This window comes from Vulpes lagopus, chromosome 3, assembly GCF_018345385.1.
Source record: "Vulpes lagopus strain Blue_001 chromosome 3, ASM1834538v1, whole genome shotgun sequence".
Classification (NCBI taxonomy): domain Eukaryota; kingdom Metazoa; phylum Chordata; class Mammalia; order Carnivora; family Canidae; genus Vulpes; species Vulpes lagopus.
In genome coordinates this window covers 78,794,358-78,810,968 of record NC_054826.1, presented here as the reverse complement: position 1 = coordinate 78,810,968, position 16,611 = coordinate 78,794,358, and the positions used below count along the sequence as shown (strand labels likewise).

General features: G+C 39.2%; 1 protein-coding gene across 1 annotated transcript in view; it reads right to left on the bottom strand.

Annotated features, from left to right (window-relative positions):
• The window catches only part of RAB4A (RAB4A, member RAS oncogene family), a 50,620-nt gene that overhangs the window by 33,117 nt on the left and 892 nt on the right, over positions 1-16,611 (bottom strand). The window lies entirely within an intron of this gene.

Here is a 16,611-nt window from a genome sequence, read left to right as displayed (position 1 = left end):
GTGTAGGTGCTCCTTCTTATCACTACTTTGTATCTTTCGGGTAAATTCCGGGTAGTGTAATTGCTGGGTCGTAGGGTAGCTCTATTTTCAACTTTTTGAGGAACCTCCATACTGTTTTCCAAAGTAGCTGCACCAGCTTGCATTCCTACCAGCAGTGTAAGAGGGTTCCCATTTCTCTGCATCCTCACCAACATCTGCTGTTTCCTGACTTGTTAATTTTAGCCATTCTGACGACTGGTGTGAGGTGGTATCTTGTTGTGGTTTTGAGTATTTCCCTGATGCCGAGTGATATTGAACATTTTTTCATGTATCTGTTGGACATTTGTATGTCTTCTTTGGAGAAATGTCTATTTATGTCTTCTGCTCATTTCTTGATTGGATTACTTGTTCTTTGTGTGTTAGGTTTGATAAGTTCTTTATAGATTTTGGATACTAGCCCTTTATCTGATAAGTCATTTGCAAATATCTTCTCCCATTCTGTTGGTTGTTTTTTAGTTTTGTCGACTGTTTCCTCTGCTATGCAAAAGCTTTTTATTTTGATAAAATCCCAATAGTTCATTTTTACCTTTGTTTTCCTTGCCTTTGCAGACCTGTCTAGCAAGAAGTTGCTGAGGCTGAGGTTAGAGAGGTTGTACCAGTGTTCTTACCCAGGATTTTGATGGTTTCCTGTCTCAGATTTAGGTCTTTCAACCATTTTGATTTCTTTTTGTGTATGGTGAGAGAAAGTGATCCAGTTTCATTCTTCTGCATGTGGCCAGTTTTCCATAAACCATTTGTTGAAAAGACTCTCTTTTCTCCACTGGATATTCTTTCCTATTTTGTCAAAGATTAACTGATGATAGAATTGAGGGTCCATTTCTGGGTTCTCTCTTTTGTTCCATGGATTTATGTGTCTGTTTTTATGCCAGTATGATACTATGTTGATGATGACAGCTTTGTAATAGAGCTAGAAGGAGATGGATCAATTCTTTGAAAATACGAAGTACCACAACTCACCCAACATTAAATAGACAATTTGAATAGCCCCAGAGCAATTAATGAAATTGAATTTGTAATTTTAAAACTCATAAAAAAGAAATATTCAGGCTGAGGTAGTTTCACTAGAGAATTCTACTAAATATTTTAAAAAGAACACAATTCTATATAACCTCTTTGACAAAATAGATAAGGGAACCCTTCCTAAGTCATTTTAGGAAGCTGATATTTATTATTACCTGATTTATTATATATTTTTATTTATTTAAATATTTTAATGTTATATATTTAACATACTAAATATGTTTTATATATTCTATGTAATATATTAACATAAGTATATATTAAATACATATTTATAAATACGTAATAGCATATTATAGCATAAAAATATTTTAAATTTTTGTTTACATACTTATATTTATTATTATACTGACACCAAACCAGAAGACAGTACTGAAACAAAACAAACTACAGAACAATATCTCTCATGAATACTTAATAAAATACTAGCAAATAGAATTCAGTAGTATTTATATTTATAAACATAAATACAATTATACAGTATGACCAAGGGGGCTTTATTTCAGGGATGAAAGGCTGGCTCAATGTTTCAAAATCAATGTCACTATTAATAGGCTAAGAAAGAAAAGTCAGATGACTCATCAATTGGTACAGAAAAGGCATTTCACAAGAGTCAACACTTGCTTGTAATAAAACCCCCCCCCCCAAAAAAATAGAGGGGGAACTTCCTCAACTCGATAAAGAATATTTTAAAAATTGAACAGCTAACCTTATACCTAAGATTCATGAAGGACTACTTTCTCCCTAAGACTGGGAACATAGTAAGGATGTCAGCTCTCACCACTATTATTTAATACCACATAGGAAGTTCCAGCCAGCACAATAAGACATGAAAAGGAAACAAAGGCACACAGATCACAAAGGAAGAAATAAAACTGTTCATATTGGCAGGTGATATATGACTGTATACAAAGAAAATTCAAGGAATCTCAAAAACAAAACAAAGTAAAAAATCTCCTCCAAAGAATAAGTGAATTCATTAAGGTAAAGATCACAGAATACAAAAACCAACTGTATTTCTAATACTAGCAACAAATATATGGGCATCAAAATTAAAAATGTAATGCCACTCACAGTCACTCAAAAAATATACTTAGGTGTCAATCTAACAAAATATGAGAAGAACTTCTTTGCTAATAAGTACACATTACTGATGGAAAAAAAAAACAAAGAAAATCTAAATAAAGGGAGAGGTATATTGTACTCATGGATTAGAAGACTAGAAATAGCAAAGATGTCAATCCTCTGCAAACTGACAGATATTTATAAAGTTTCTCTCTCTTTTTTTTTAAGATTTTATTTATTTATTCATGAGAGACACAGAGAGAGGGGCACAGACACAGGCAGAGGGAGAAGCAGGTTCCATGCAAGGAGCCCGATGTGGGACTCAATCCTGGACTCCAGGATCATGCCCCAGGCCAAAGGCACATGCTCAACCGCGAGCCACCCAGGTGTCCCTAAAGTTTCTATTACAATTCCGATAAGGCTTTTTGGTATAGACAAGCTTATTCTAAAGTTTATGGAAAGGCAAAGGAACTAGAATAGCTAAAACAGTTTTGAAAAAGAAGAATAAAGTAGAAGGAATCCCTTTACCTGATTTAAAGAGTTATGTAGCTACAGCAATCATGTCTGTATGATATTGACATGTAAAGACACATAGATCAATAGAACAAAGAACCTAGAAGACCTACACTAAGTCAACCAACAGATTTTAAAACTGCAAAAACAATTCAACACCAGAAAGTTAGCCTTCTCAACAAGTGGTGCTGCAGCAATTGGACATGTATACGGGGAAAAAATGACATGGGAGTCATATCTTATGCAAAGTTAACTCAATATACATCAGAGACTTAAAGGTCTCTGATAAAATTTTTGGAAAAATTAGGGGAAAATCTTTAAGATTTTTGGAAAAGCAAAGATTTCTTAGACTTGCTTCTAAAAACAAGCCAGAGAAAGAAGAACTGATAAACTGGACTTCATCAAAATTGAAAATTTTTGCTTTGTAGAAAATTTTGGGGGCACCTGGGTGGCACCATCAGTTAGGCATTTACCTCGTGGTTTTGTCTTAGGTCATGATCTTGGGGTCATGAAATCAAGCCCCACGTCAGGCTCTGTGGTTGGCACAGTCTGAGATTCTCTCTCCCTCTCCCACTCTATATCCTGCTCATGTGCTCGCTCTCAAATAAATAAATAAATCTTAAAAAAAGAAGAGAGAGAATTTTGTTAGGAGAATGAAAAGATAAGCTACAGAGTGGAAGGAAAGACTGAAAACAAAAATATATCCAGCAAAGAACTAGCATCTAGATTATATACATTTTAAAAAATACCCCTCAAAACTCCACAGTGTAAATTGAAACAATCCAACTGGAAAATCGTCATGACGTGGAAAGACAGTCATTGAAAAACACAGGCAAATGGCAAATAAACATGTGAAAATATGTTTAACATCATTAGCCAATAATAATCAGGGAAATGCAAATTAAAACCATAATGAGAAATCACTACATACCTACCAGAATGGCTACAATAAAAAATAGTGACAACACCAAATGATGGCAAGGATGCTCAGAAATCATATCACTTACACACTGCTGGTAGAAATATACTTTTGGAAAATAGTTCAGCAGTTTCTTAAAAAAACTAAACATGCAACTACCATATGACTCAGCAATTGCACTCCTAGGCATTTATCCCAGAAAAATTTTTATGTTCACAAAAGGCTCTGTACACTAACATTTATAGTAGTTTTATTCACAGTAGCCCCAAACTGGAAACAACCCATATGCTCTTCAACAGGTGAACCAACTCTAGTACACTCATACCAAGGAATCCTACTGAGCAGATAAAAGGAATGAACTGTTGGTATTTGAAGCAACTTGGAGGAATCTCCAGAGAAACAATCAAACTCAAAAGATTATGCAATGCATGATTCCATTTAAGAACACTCATTGGTGAAATGGCAAGATTATAGAAATGAAGAACAGATTAGTAGTTGCTCGGGTCTACGGAGGGGTGGGGGTAGAAAGGAAGAGTGTGTGCCTATAAAAGGGCAAGAGGAGAGATCTTTGTGGTGACAGAAATGTTCTGTTTCTGCAGCTGTGGCAACATCGATATTCGGTAGCAGAGTTTTATGAGAGTTCTGCATGATGTTACCAGTAGGGAAAACAGGTACATAAGATCTATTTTTTCTTAAAACTGTATGTGAATCTATAATTATCTCAAAATAAAAAGCTTTATAAAAATTTAAAAATAGGTGATAGTATCAAACAATGACTCCATAGGTTTACTAGGCACAGTCCTACATTGGAAGATTACCAAAGCATGTGCTTCAAGAAGGAAGGAGGGCAGGTAAGAAGCTAAGCTGTCTAGTATGCTATTTTCTGTCTGGAGACATCTGTACTTGGCTAACACTGACAAAACCAAGCACCATAATGGCTGATGAACTATTCCTTATATGTGAGAAGAATCCAACTCTATGAGTTTTAGTTGATACCCCTCATTTATGAGGGGATTCAGAGTTCACACACCTCCTTGTAGCTGAGTGCCAGGAGACGGGAGCCCCATGCATTCATCTTCAACCCAGGGGTCAAGAGGACAGCCTGATGTTGTCTTCAGAGAGGGAGCATTTGAGGTTTGCTGGCCTCATGCCCCCATCGCTGTGGGTATGGTAGCATGTGTGTTGATTCTACTGACTTACTTTGTTTTTATAATCTGTGGGCTTTATTTTCTTTTTCTCTTTCCTTGCTTGAAGTTGAATGACATACATCAGATATAAAGTATATGTTTCATATGTCAAATGTACAGTGCTTAACAGCTATGAAAGGGTTTGGAAGCAGGTAAATAACCATATTACAGAGTAAAGCAGGAAAACTAGATTGTATAAGTGTATAAGAAGATAACCTAATGCAAACTAGTTAAATAATTATGTATACTTATATCAGATTTAGTGTAGTTTCATTATACAGGTATTTTGCATCCGATTTATGATGACTGCATTTACCTGATGAGGGTTTCCTCAGCATGAATTAATAAGCTTGAAGGTGGGGAAAGACCATATCCCAAAATACAGAATCTAAAATGAATATATGCTACTAATGTGCTTTTAATTTTTCATGAGAAATTTAAATGTGATAATAGGAAAAGTATCAAATAAATAGAAATCAGTTTCTACTTAGAAGTCAACCATTCAGGAACACAGGCAAAATACAGAGCAGGAACAAATGGGCTCCAAGCTAAATGAAACAGCTAACACAGCCAAAAGATTAAGTCTACAGGAGAAACCTCATTCATTTGGAACTTACTGATTTGTCTTTACATTCATTTCAAGGAACGTCTAACTCCCCAGACCATAGCAGATGAGAAGCATGTACTTAGGACTGTAAGCTACGGGTACAATGACAATCAAATGCTGACAGCAAAGGCAACTACTGACCAGGAAACAAGCCAGAAAGGGACCTGAATAGCACAGTAAAGTTGTTCAGCAATTGATTATCAACGACGACCTTGAATCTTCCAGAAGATTAAGTCATAGTGAGTAGACAAGATGGCCTTTGCCATCCTAGTTTCTCCCATGAACAGTGGCCTGGCTTTTAAGATTTCCAAAGGTCAGAAAGGAGGCAAAGGTGGGTGGCCTTGACTGCAGGATTCCTTCCATGTTTCATTTCCTTGCAGAAGAATGTGGTGTGAATTCATCTTCGCCTGAGGTGGCAGCAAAATCAGCCAGCTGAAGATTTAAGAAGCAGGATGCTACAGATAAAAAGTACTGACAATCCTTACAAGAAGCTTGGCTGTAATGGAAAGAAGAGGTGGGGTGTTCAGGGGAATTAGAGTGTAAGGCAAACAAAATGGAAGTTACCAGGAGGTTGGTGGTTAAGTCTGAAGACTTGAGGGATGAGGTCCAAAGAGGAAGGCAGGGACTGGTCTTAGAAGAAGAGAGGCCTCTTTTCCTCCAACACCCTAAGAGAAGGATCAAAGATGAGTGTGGAGGTAAGTAACTTCATAGGCTGGATAAGGGAAGGGGAAGAGAGGTAGTTTCCTCAGCAGAGCATGTTCTTCTTTCCTGTCATGCTGGACATGAGAAAATGGGCTTGAACAGATTAGTGATGGCTTAAAACAGCAGATGGAGTGAAAGGGCAGGATGACCAGGATAAGAGAGAGGATAGCTAAGCACTACTGAGTGTCCCTTGAGGGCAGACCATAAATCCATAGCGAACTTAATGGAAAGAGCTCTGTCTGTACAGCAGCAGGCAAGACAGGTTGGGAAGCCAGGGATGGGAATTTGCAAAGCACGTACAGCTGAAGGACGAAGAAGGAAGAGGTGGAAGGAAAGGCTGATGGTGTCCTCCTCTCTGGAGAGGGAGCAGCTCATCACCTGACAGAAGGTGGGGGGTGGTGCCCAGGAGGCTCGAGTTCTAGTGAAGACTGGGTGGGAGTGAGCAGAATGGGACATATGACCAGCCAGGGAAGTAAGTACCTCGGGTAGGGGCAGAAGAGAAGGTGCCTAGAGATGAAGTTAGGAACCAGACACTAAGCTGCTGACTGGCTTCTCTGCATGGATACAGTAGTCACCCAGGAGCAGGGAGGAGCTGGAGTGGAGGGTAAGATCCTCTGCCAGGTGAACGTGTAGAATAAGGAATAACCCCAAGATCAGCAAGTAACAGCAATGAGAAGGAGCTCACAGAGCTCAGAACATAAGACGGCAAACACTTCAAAGAAAAAAAAAATGTTCTGGTACACTGGTCAGAGAGGAATTAAGCTCCAAAGAGCTTGGTGACATGTTGGCCTAGGAGAGGGAGATGGTTTGGGCAGTGGAAGAACATGTGACCTGTGGAGGGCAGGTAAAATGAGGAAAGGCAGGTGGGAAAGACAACAAGGCCTAACTCTAGGACTCCACTGGCCTGCCCGAGCCTCGATGAAATGCCAGCAGAGAGGATCTGTGACATCTGTGGATTTCACATTTGCAGCACAGACTCCGATGACTGCTCAAGGTCTGGGACAGAATCTGTGATTTTGCTGAAGAGCTCACCTGGATCAAACCTACAATGGGTCAGGTGTGTAGACACAAGTAGTTAGCAGGTGAGTGAGTCTAGCCAGCCACCCGCCCTCGAAACTGCAAGTTCTCAGTTGCTTTCTACATGATATAATCACATACAAAAAAGAAGTAATTCTCCTAAAGTGGAAAACTGTCCAAAAAAAGAAGTCAGTGGCCAGGGCAGTGCACACAAAGAGACCTAATAAAAACAATCACCCTTAAGTGGGCAACAAGTTTTGGATACTTCAAAGAGTAGGATGTTCCATTTGATTTTGATACAAGAGAATAAAATTATATTAAGAAGGACAAGTGGTTTGTGAAATGTTTCCGAGAACACTATAACTAGTGTAATTCAAAGAGAGAAGCTGAACAGTTGATTGAGAATACATATACAAAATACTGTCTTTCTGAACTGACTCTGAGCCAGACTTAAATACTACAGTATTTGAAATTTTAGAGATTACACAGATCTGTGAAAGCATCCCTTGTAAATGTTAAAGGTCTTCTGCATTAGTTTGGGAGGTATGAGCTTTGGTCCCTGCTACTCCCCCCCTTTATGCTGAGTTCAGAGAAAGATTTTGACTCATATTAAATGTCCCATAGACATGACTCCAAAACTGGAGACAGACTTTGGTTGTCTAGAACATGCGCTAGAGTAATGACATCCAGTGGGAATGTTTCTTCTGGGTCACCACTGACCCGAGGTTTTATGGAGGAGATTTCTGTATAAGACAGAGAAGCAGAGTTAAAAACCTGACTGCCCTTGAGAATGTGATGCAAGGCAAAGCTGATTCCAAATTCTGGCTCTCCATCTCCCAGTTTTGGGACTTGAGGCAGAGTACCAAACCTCTGTTTCCTCACCCAGAAGTGGGCCCCAGTGAGGATCCGAGACACTGGACACAAAGTACTCTGTGTACACTATTCTAACTTCACCCTTTATCTAGAGTAAGAGTTAGCATTCAGCCTTGGGACACCAATGAGGAAAAATTTCCCGGTATAATCATGGAAACAGAACAATAGGTTAATACCAGAAGAATCTTCAACCAGTACACACCCAACAAGCTTCTTTAGTCATGCAATAGCTAGAAATAATACTGTTCTTGGGAAAATGTAATAGGGAAAATGAACTTTGTTATTATATAATACACACCAGAGGAAATACTCTAACTCATAATGCTTTTATAGTTGTAAACATTTAAAGGATCTTATTTGCATAATAACAAAAGACACCTTAATATCAATATGGACTTTATTCTTATAAAGGTGTAGTATCCTATGTTATGTACATATTTATGACAAGTTACTCAAGGTGCTAATATATGAGAAGTCGAAAAATAGCAATGGGCACCAAATAGCCAACTTCCATTTGCTCCCAAAGTATTACCATGGTCACAGTGACTCTGAAAAGGAATGTCAGGGACAGCCTAGGTGGCTCAGCGGTTTAGCGCCTGCCTTTGGCCCAGGGCGTGATCCTGGAGATCCAGGATCGAGTCCCATGTCAGGCTCCCAGCATGGAGCCTGCTTCTCCATCTGTCTGTCTCTCTGACTCTCTCTTTCTATCAAGAATAAATAAAATCTTAAAAAAAAAAAAAAAGAAAAGGAATGTCAGTCTTCAAAACACCAAGTATTTTTAGCACATTCACCAAACAATAAGAACTAAAAACAAGTGTAAGTTATCGTGTTTGCAAAATGACAAGAGAAATTTCAATTTTTCTAAGACAAGGGATTCTAATGTGTGTGCATATGGCCGACATAGACAGACACCAGGCTCTCTACTACTGTGCTGCTTTCTCTCACTACTTCCTCACTGGAGAAGCAAAGGCCTTGAAGAACATTTAAGTCCATCATCTTCAGGAAGATCACTGCCTGGAACAAATGATTGAAACTGAATTGTAGCTTACATTTTTTGGAGACTGTAGTAGGCACTGTTGTAGTAAATATTCTGCCTAACAGCTACTCCCCAAGAAGCCAAAGTAACAGGTAGACATGACCCCAAAACTGGAGGCAGACTTTGGTTATTTAAGCCAATTATGGTCATTCTGAGCCAGAGACTTGATCAGAAATACATACAAACTTAAGCTACACAGTGCGAAGTATTACCCTGGCCACATAATTGGTCCAGGGTCAGGCTCTTGACCCAACATGGCCCACCCAGATGGAGAGGAAGGACTTTGACTCCATAAATGCAGGGAAGAACTCCTTTTTTCCCCATGGATATTGTAAGAAAGCACACCCTGATTACAAAGAGTAGTCATTTTATGACTCTGAGGAGGATGAGACCAACAGTGCCAGCTGGAGGAGAGAGATGGGAAGCATTTAGGTCCTAGCTGACACAGCTGAGCTTCTGAATCGCCAACCCTGAAACCTCCTCATCTATAGTTATTTGGAAAAAAACTCTTTTCATATTACCTATAGCATTTTGAGTTGGGTTTTCTGCCACTTGCAGCCGGAAGCTTTCTACCTGATAAAATGACCAAAGAACTAACAGAAATTCTGTTAATTTTAAAAATTATTTTATTCTTAGTCACATAAAATCAATTTACAAAGAGGAGGTTGTTAGGTAAGAGGGACTTAGAACAAGGGGAGTTCATTTAACTACTGTTTACTTGGTAACTACCAAATGCCAGACATTTGAATGTTTAGTGACCACAGATTCAAATCATCGGATACATTGGCCACCACAATAGGGTTACTTTGGTCCCTAAAAGCCCCCTGGCTACTGCATAGGGTGCCAGTCTCCTCCCCCAAAGTGCTTGATGGATACACCTGCCTTCAAAGCTTATTTACTTCCATAGTTGACCAACTTCCACTTGATCACCATGTTCTCTCCTTAGGTACATTTAAGTGGGCAGCAGTCAGGCCCTTCAACTCCAGAAAGCAGTGAAAGTACCTCCACAAGTCTCTGCTCCCATGCACTGTGAACTGATTTAGGAATCGAAGTCTCAGAAGGAAAATCTATTTCCTAAAGGATGTATTGTGTGATCTCTTTAATTCAAGCAAATGTGGTCTGTGGAAGAGGTTTTAATTAGAGCTGCAATTACACTACACACAATGTAAAAACTGACTTCTACCATAAAGAAAACTATGCCTTAAAGTGGGGTTTTCTATTAACCTGGCCTTTCGTTTCATATTCTGTAACTTAGAAGAAAAACACCACCCTCAAATGGAATCAACAGTGCTTTCAGCAGTCCCTGAGGCTGTGTCCAGAAACCATTCACAGCACCAGGGACAGAATGTCACCCTAGCAGTCCACTGCTTTTAAAGGGCTTATGGTCTCATCTTGAAAGAAAAATGTTCTTTGTCATAACTGAGATTTGACCAAATTATAAAATAGATATGTAAAGTCCCTAGGTGTCTGGCTGGCTCAGTCAGTAAAGCATGTGACTCCTGATCTCAGGGTTGTGGTTCAAGGCCCACACTGGGTGTAGAGAGTTAAAAATAAAACTTAAAATGAAATATGCAAAGTCCCCACAGGCAGGGCAAAGATGTAGTACTCATTTTATGAGGGCTCCTATAATAATAAGCAGAAGCTAATGAACAAGAAAAATGGTATTAAAACTAAGGGAGCACACTACATATAATATTTTAAATTATAACATAAGAGAGAAAAATACTTTGTTTTTAAGTTCCCAATTTTTTTCTGCATGATTAAAATTTCATATTTGAAAAATTACAAACCTCTACAATACATCCACTCATTCATAATTTATTAGCATTTTATGAATAGCGTACCCTAGCTCCATATCTAAATATTGTTAGCTGCTTTGAAGACTTAAATGCCAAAGACACAGCACATAAGAGAAACAGAAACAAAAGACTGACGTAACTAAGTATTGCCATACAAGAGTTTACCATTCTGAGTAGCATAGGGCAGAGCCACAAAGCATTCTTTCTCCAGGTATCACAGCCATCATTATGGGATTCATTTCTGTTGGTCAAATCTCTTCAACATAAACTTATTTTGGTTTGGAAAGCTTTGAGGGGGATTACAAAGGAAGAAAATCTGTAGCTATATAGTGCTTATTTCATTTATGTGTTATAGTGCCATTCATTACACTTGTCTTACTTTATCCATACCTTACATGTCATTTTAGCTTTTAAATCATACAGCTACAGAGAAGCAAAAAAAAAAAAATGTATTTTTCAAACATATAGAACGTAGTCCTTTATCAAGATGAGACTGATAGAGAAGCAAAAGGAGAGAGACAAGCATTACAGAACACAGAGGATTCAAAGGTTTTCCCTCAACCTAGTTTCACTGGCATGTATCCTAATGGAGTTTTCAGGAATGGGGAAAAAAAAATCCATGACAGCAGTCTAACCAATCTCTAGTGGTTGGTTTATGAGAAGAAATTCAAGAAATGTCAGCTTTCTTCTTATTCCAAAGAAATATTCAGAGCAAAGAACATCAACACACTAGCTTGCTTATATACAGGTACAAGTGACCACTATAGTATTGAACCTTACAAAAGAATTCTATAATAGCTAGTTCATACAAAGGGCCCAAAGTGCAAGTTATTTTCCAAAAAACATTGGCGATATGGTCCTTAAAGGAGACCTTACCATTATTATTATTAGAAGTAAAGTGCACATTTATGCTGACACATAATCATCTTTCAAGGAGCACAACCATTTACTTAAATCATTATGATATTCCTATGAAGCTGTGGCACATGTTACCAATAGTCTGGGTCCCCAAATAAATTTGACCAAGACCCCTTCCAACATAGCCCTACCAGAAACCACCAAGTCCATCCTTGCCCAGTGAGTTCATGCCAACTATTGATGCTGCTTAAGCAGTTACATGGCTGCCATGCCACGAGTGGTAGCAACTAGCATCGCTGCTCAAGTCACTATGATGAAGAACCTTGGGATGATGGGTTTTTTTTTCCTTATAATCCACTATTCTGACCCCAACGTCATCTTCCCTTGTCTCTTCAAGGGTAAACGGTAGCTTGAACTATGTTAAGGGGTCAGTTTAAAAAGACAGAAACCAACTGGACTCCGGAGACAGGATGATGAAGAATTAAAAATGGACTAACTTTCTCCTTAGGCAAATGGATACATCAGACAAATAGAAGGTTGGGGAGTAGTAGGTAATCAGTTGGGTCTGGGACACATTGTGTTAGGATACCCCAGGCCATCCAAATGGAATAATTAGGTACAGAGTTTAATATAAGATATTAAACCTGAGTGAATGTGACTGGAAATAAAGGTTTAGGAGTGAGACATTCATAGGTAAGGACTGAAATGCTTTATAGTTTAAATGACCATGAAAAATTATCACAAACTTTTACTTTTCTAAAGAACAATGTTTTCAAAAGTCTATGGTATTGGAGCCATTGTACAGTATAGGGCCCTGAACCAACAAACAATACCTGTCTGGCCTGGGAGCTGATCAGGTGTGGAACCTCCATCCATTCCACATCTACTGTATCAGAACCCGCACCTTCACACACCAAGGGGTTCAGAGGCCCATCAGTTCCAGACCCATTGGTGTAGTGTCCCCCAAACTCTGGTTCTTAAAATGTTCACCAATTTTCAGCAAATGAGAAAAAGAAAAATACAAACATTAAACATAATAAATGTATTCAATTTATAGAAATGTCCTTTATCCTGATGCTATATGCTTCCTTCATTAACCTTGTTTACATGCCCTGTCTTTTACAAAAATTTTTTTAAAGATTTTATTTATTTGAGAAAGCACTACAAAAATTTTTTAAAAGATTTTATTTGAGAGCGAGCACACAAACAGAAAGCATACACACACACACACACACACACACACACACACACACACACACAGAGAGAGAAAGAAGCAGATTCCCTGATAAGGAGGGAGCCCAATGTGGGGCTTGATCCCAGGACCCTGGGATCATGACCCAGGCCAAAGGCAGACGCTTAACCAACTGAGCCACCCAGATGCCCTTCCTTCAAGAAATTAACAAGGTAACGGTTATCTTGGTGATTTCTCTAACAGTAAGTTATTTTATACTTTATTGGTACCACATAACTCTAGAGATGTTATTTCTTTTGCCTGAAATAACCTCCTTACTCTACCTCTCCTATATAAGCCCCAATTTCTCCATGAATTGTATTCTAACTACCAAAGCCTATGTATTAGTTTTCTGGGGCTGCCATAACAAAATACCACAGACAGGATGGTTTAAAACTAGAGAAATTTATTGTCTAACAGTTCTAGAGGCTAAAAGTCCAAAATCAGAGGTCAGTAGGGCCATGCTTTCCCAGAGGCTCCAGGAAAGGATCCTTCCTTGCCTCTTTCTAGCTTCTGGTGGTTGCCGGCGATTCTTGGTGATTCTTGGCTTGTAGATACATCACTCCAATCTCAGCCTGCATCTTTGTATCCCATTCTCTCTGCATTATCTATGCAGATTTCTCTCATTTTATAAGAATATCAGTCATTGGATTAGGGCCTACCCTTATCCAATAGGACCTGTCTTAACCTGATTACATTACGTCTATTTCCAAATAAGGTCACATTCACAGGTCCTTGGGGTTAGGACCTAAATATGCCTTTTGGGAGATACAATTCAACCAACAACAGTCTATAATGATATATTTTTAAGAGAAGATATCTTGATAATTCTCCAAATTAGGTGGTAAATATTTTAATACTGTGCTTTCAAAGTAAGGCACAAGGGCAGCCAGGGTGGCTCAGTGGTTTAGCGCCGCCTTCAGCCCGGGGCATGGTCCTGGAGTCCCGGGATCGAGTCCCATGTCAGGCTCCCTGCGTGGAGCCTGCTTCTCCCTCTGCCTGTGTCTCTGCCTCTCTCTCTCTCTCTCATGAATAAATAAATAAATCTTAAAAACAAACAAAAAAAAAAAGTAAGGCACAAAATAAAAATAGTAAGACTATATTGTAATAAAAATCAGCATAAGACTAAGAATTTGTAATGTTTCTGTTACACAAACTGTATTTACTATAGAAACCATGAACTCCAAAGTGTAGAGATTTATCTTAGATGTTTCCTCAGTGGTAGACTGCTTTACTCCTTTTTTTTTTTTTTCTGGCATTTCATGCACCACTTATTTTTTAGCTCCTTTCTGATCATTACTGCTTGGTACTACCTATTCAGTTTGTTAATTCTGTCTCACAAGTCTTGGTGTTAGGCATTACTTACAGCCGATTTCTGACTTCCCAAGTCTTGGATGGTTGGAGTTCCTCAGGAAGTTATAAGCCACACTAACTGGTCAAGGCTTTAAGAATGCTGTAAATCTAACAATATTTGGGAAACACTGTTTCAGTTTAGAGATATTAAAATCCAGGGTTTCAATCTGAAACCTGTTTAAAATTTCAACTTTGTATTACAATGTTATATACAGTATTCAATATTATATACAGTATGTGGTATATTACATGCACAGTATATATTATATACGGTATGTGGTATTGGTTTCAGGGCAGCAAAATGTTAAAAACTACTCAGTCTATGGAAGGTGAAACATTGCCTTAATATGCTAAAAAGCAGGTAGATGTAGCTAATTAGTGGTACTCTGTGTAAGCACTGGCTCTTTATTTTTCATCCTATCCCTGTCAAGCTACACAGAGACTCCTTTTCTGGAGGAGAAAAATGAGCGTAGAGCACGAAGGAGTTTAAAGGTTAGGCACACATTCCTTTACTAGCTATCAAAGAGGCAAATGTCTGGAAGCCGGAACCTGATTGTTTTACTTTTAGGGAACAATGCTGTGCAAATACAGTCAATGATAAATGAAGGTGACAGTTTAGGACTTTTGGTTGATTCTTATTTTAGGTTCACAATTTCAACTGCTACGTTTGCTGTTTCAAAAACGAATTTTGTATTCCATTAGTTTTCTCTAATTGCCTCTACTAGAGAAAAGATGAAATTGTGAGTAAAAACAGCAAAAACATATTTGGGAAGTATCATGACATTAGAATTCTATTGGTGAAAGCCTTTTGATCATCATTTAATCAGTTAATCTGTGATGCTCAAAAGTTCAATTAACTGTGTCTAAAGTGAAGCAGAGATATGCAGTATTTTATCAAGGCTATTTTATACTAGACAAATGAAAAGGGTTTATCTCCTAAACTCAAGTCCTTCCTTACTAACTCATTATCCCCATTTGGTTTTATTTTGACTTTTCACCCCCATCGAATGCTACTTATCCAGGTTCAAGAAATAAAGCGTAGGGGGTAAGGAGCACTTGAAAATAAAGAAAAGCAAAAGTACAGCCAAAAAATTGCTAGAGAAATGTATCTTCTTCACAAAATCTCCGTGGTTATCTAAAGGGAGAAGCAGACCACGTGGATGCACAGGACCATTTGCAGCTCTGACAACACTTAAAGCACCATGGACTTCTTGGAGGATTTCCCAAGCCTTCTAGGAATAGATGTAATGCCCCAAGTAGCCCCAAGAACGGGGCAAGCACAAGTCATAGGAGGGGCTGAAGGTGAAGCAAATGCGCTGTGACCTCATACCTCTGAGGAGAAAGGTGGAAACCTGCCAAAGGCCCTTTCCACCACACCCTCACCCCTGCTCCACTGTTTAGGCTCCCCTTGTTGGAACTCCACCTCTCTCCCATCCAGGCCCCGGCATCTGCTGTTCTGCTATGCTGACCAGCTACTAACTACCTCCTGGGCTCCCCAGTCTGAGCCAGGTTTCCTTCCAACATACTTTCCTAGGGCACACTCCTTCAGAACTCCAGCCTGGAGCTTTAACTACTCATTCTGTAGTATCATGATGGCATTAGCTCTGTATCCTCCACTAGACTGCATGCTCCATGAGACCAGAACCACGCCTGTTGTGTCGCCTGCAGCACTGACAGCGCTTCCCAGCACCCTGCCTGCTCCATCAGGCCCTTCCACCTATGTTGCCAGAGCAGCAGGCCAGCACCAGTGATCTAAGTTCAGGTACATACTTTTGAACTTGAACCTCTCCCTGGGATTGTAAAACTCCCAATCTAAGGGTTAATCTGAGAATGCACACATCTGAACAAGTGATTAGTGACTGGTAAACATCTCAAGCCTGGCAAAGGAGACATGTACGATATTATTTATTTTTTACCTTGCAGGGCTAAAACAACACAAACCCAAAGACAGTCTATGAATTGGAAAGGCTTTCGATTACTCGAAAAATTATCTGTGGAGACCCCTCTAGGGGTGGGTGCTTTAGGGGAAGCAAAGATTAAACAGAGCTCTGCTTCCAGGGTGTTTATGGTTTTAAAAAGGCACATTTATAAATAACCATAATGCAACCCAGAAAGGACTAAAAGCCCGAGAGATTGAGAAACAGAAATAAAGGAGGCAAGAGGTCTCCGGAGGAAGACACGGATTAGTCTATTGATTACTTCTCATTGTAATCCCAGGGCAAAGAAAGGAATTCCAAACCAGGAAAGGTCAAGCTGGAATATTCGGGGAACACACAGGAATGCAGGCGTCGCCCTGAGTCCTTCCCATCCCTCGTTGGGGACAACATCGCAGAGCAAAGTCCTGAACTGGCTTCCCAAACCCTGAGCTAATGAAACGGGACCAAGAAAGGGA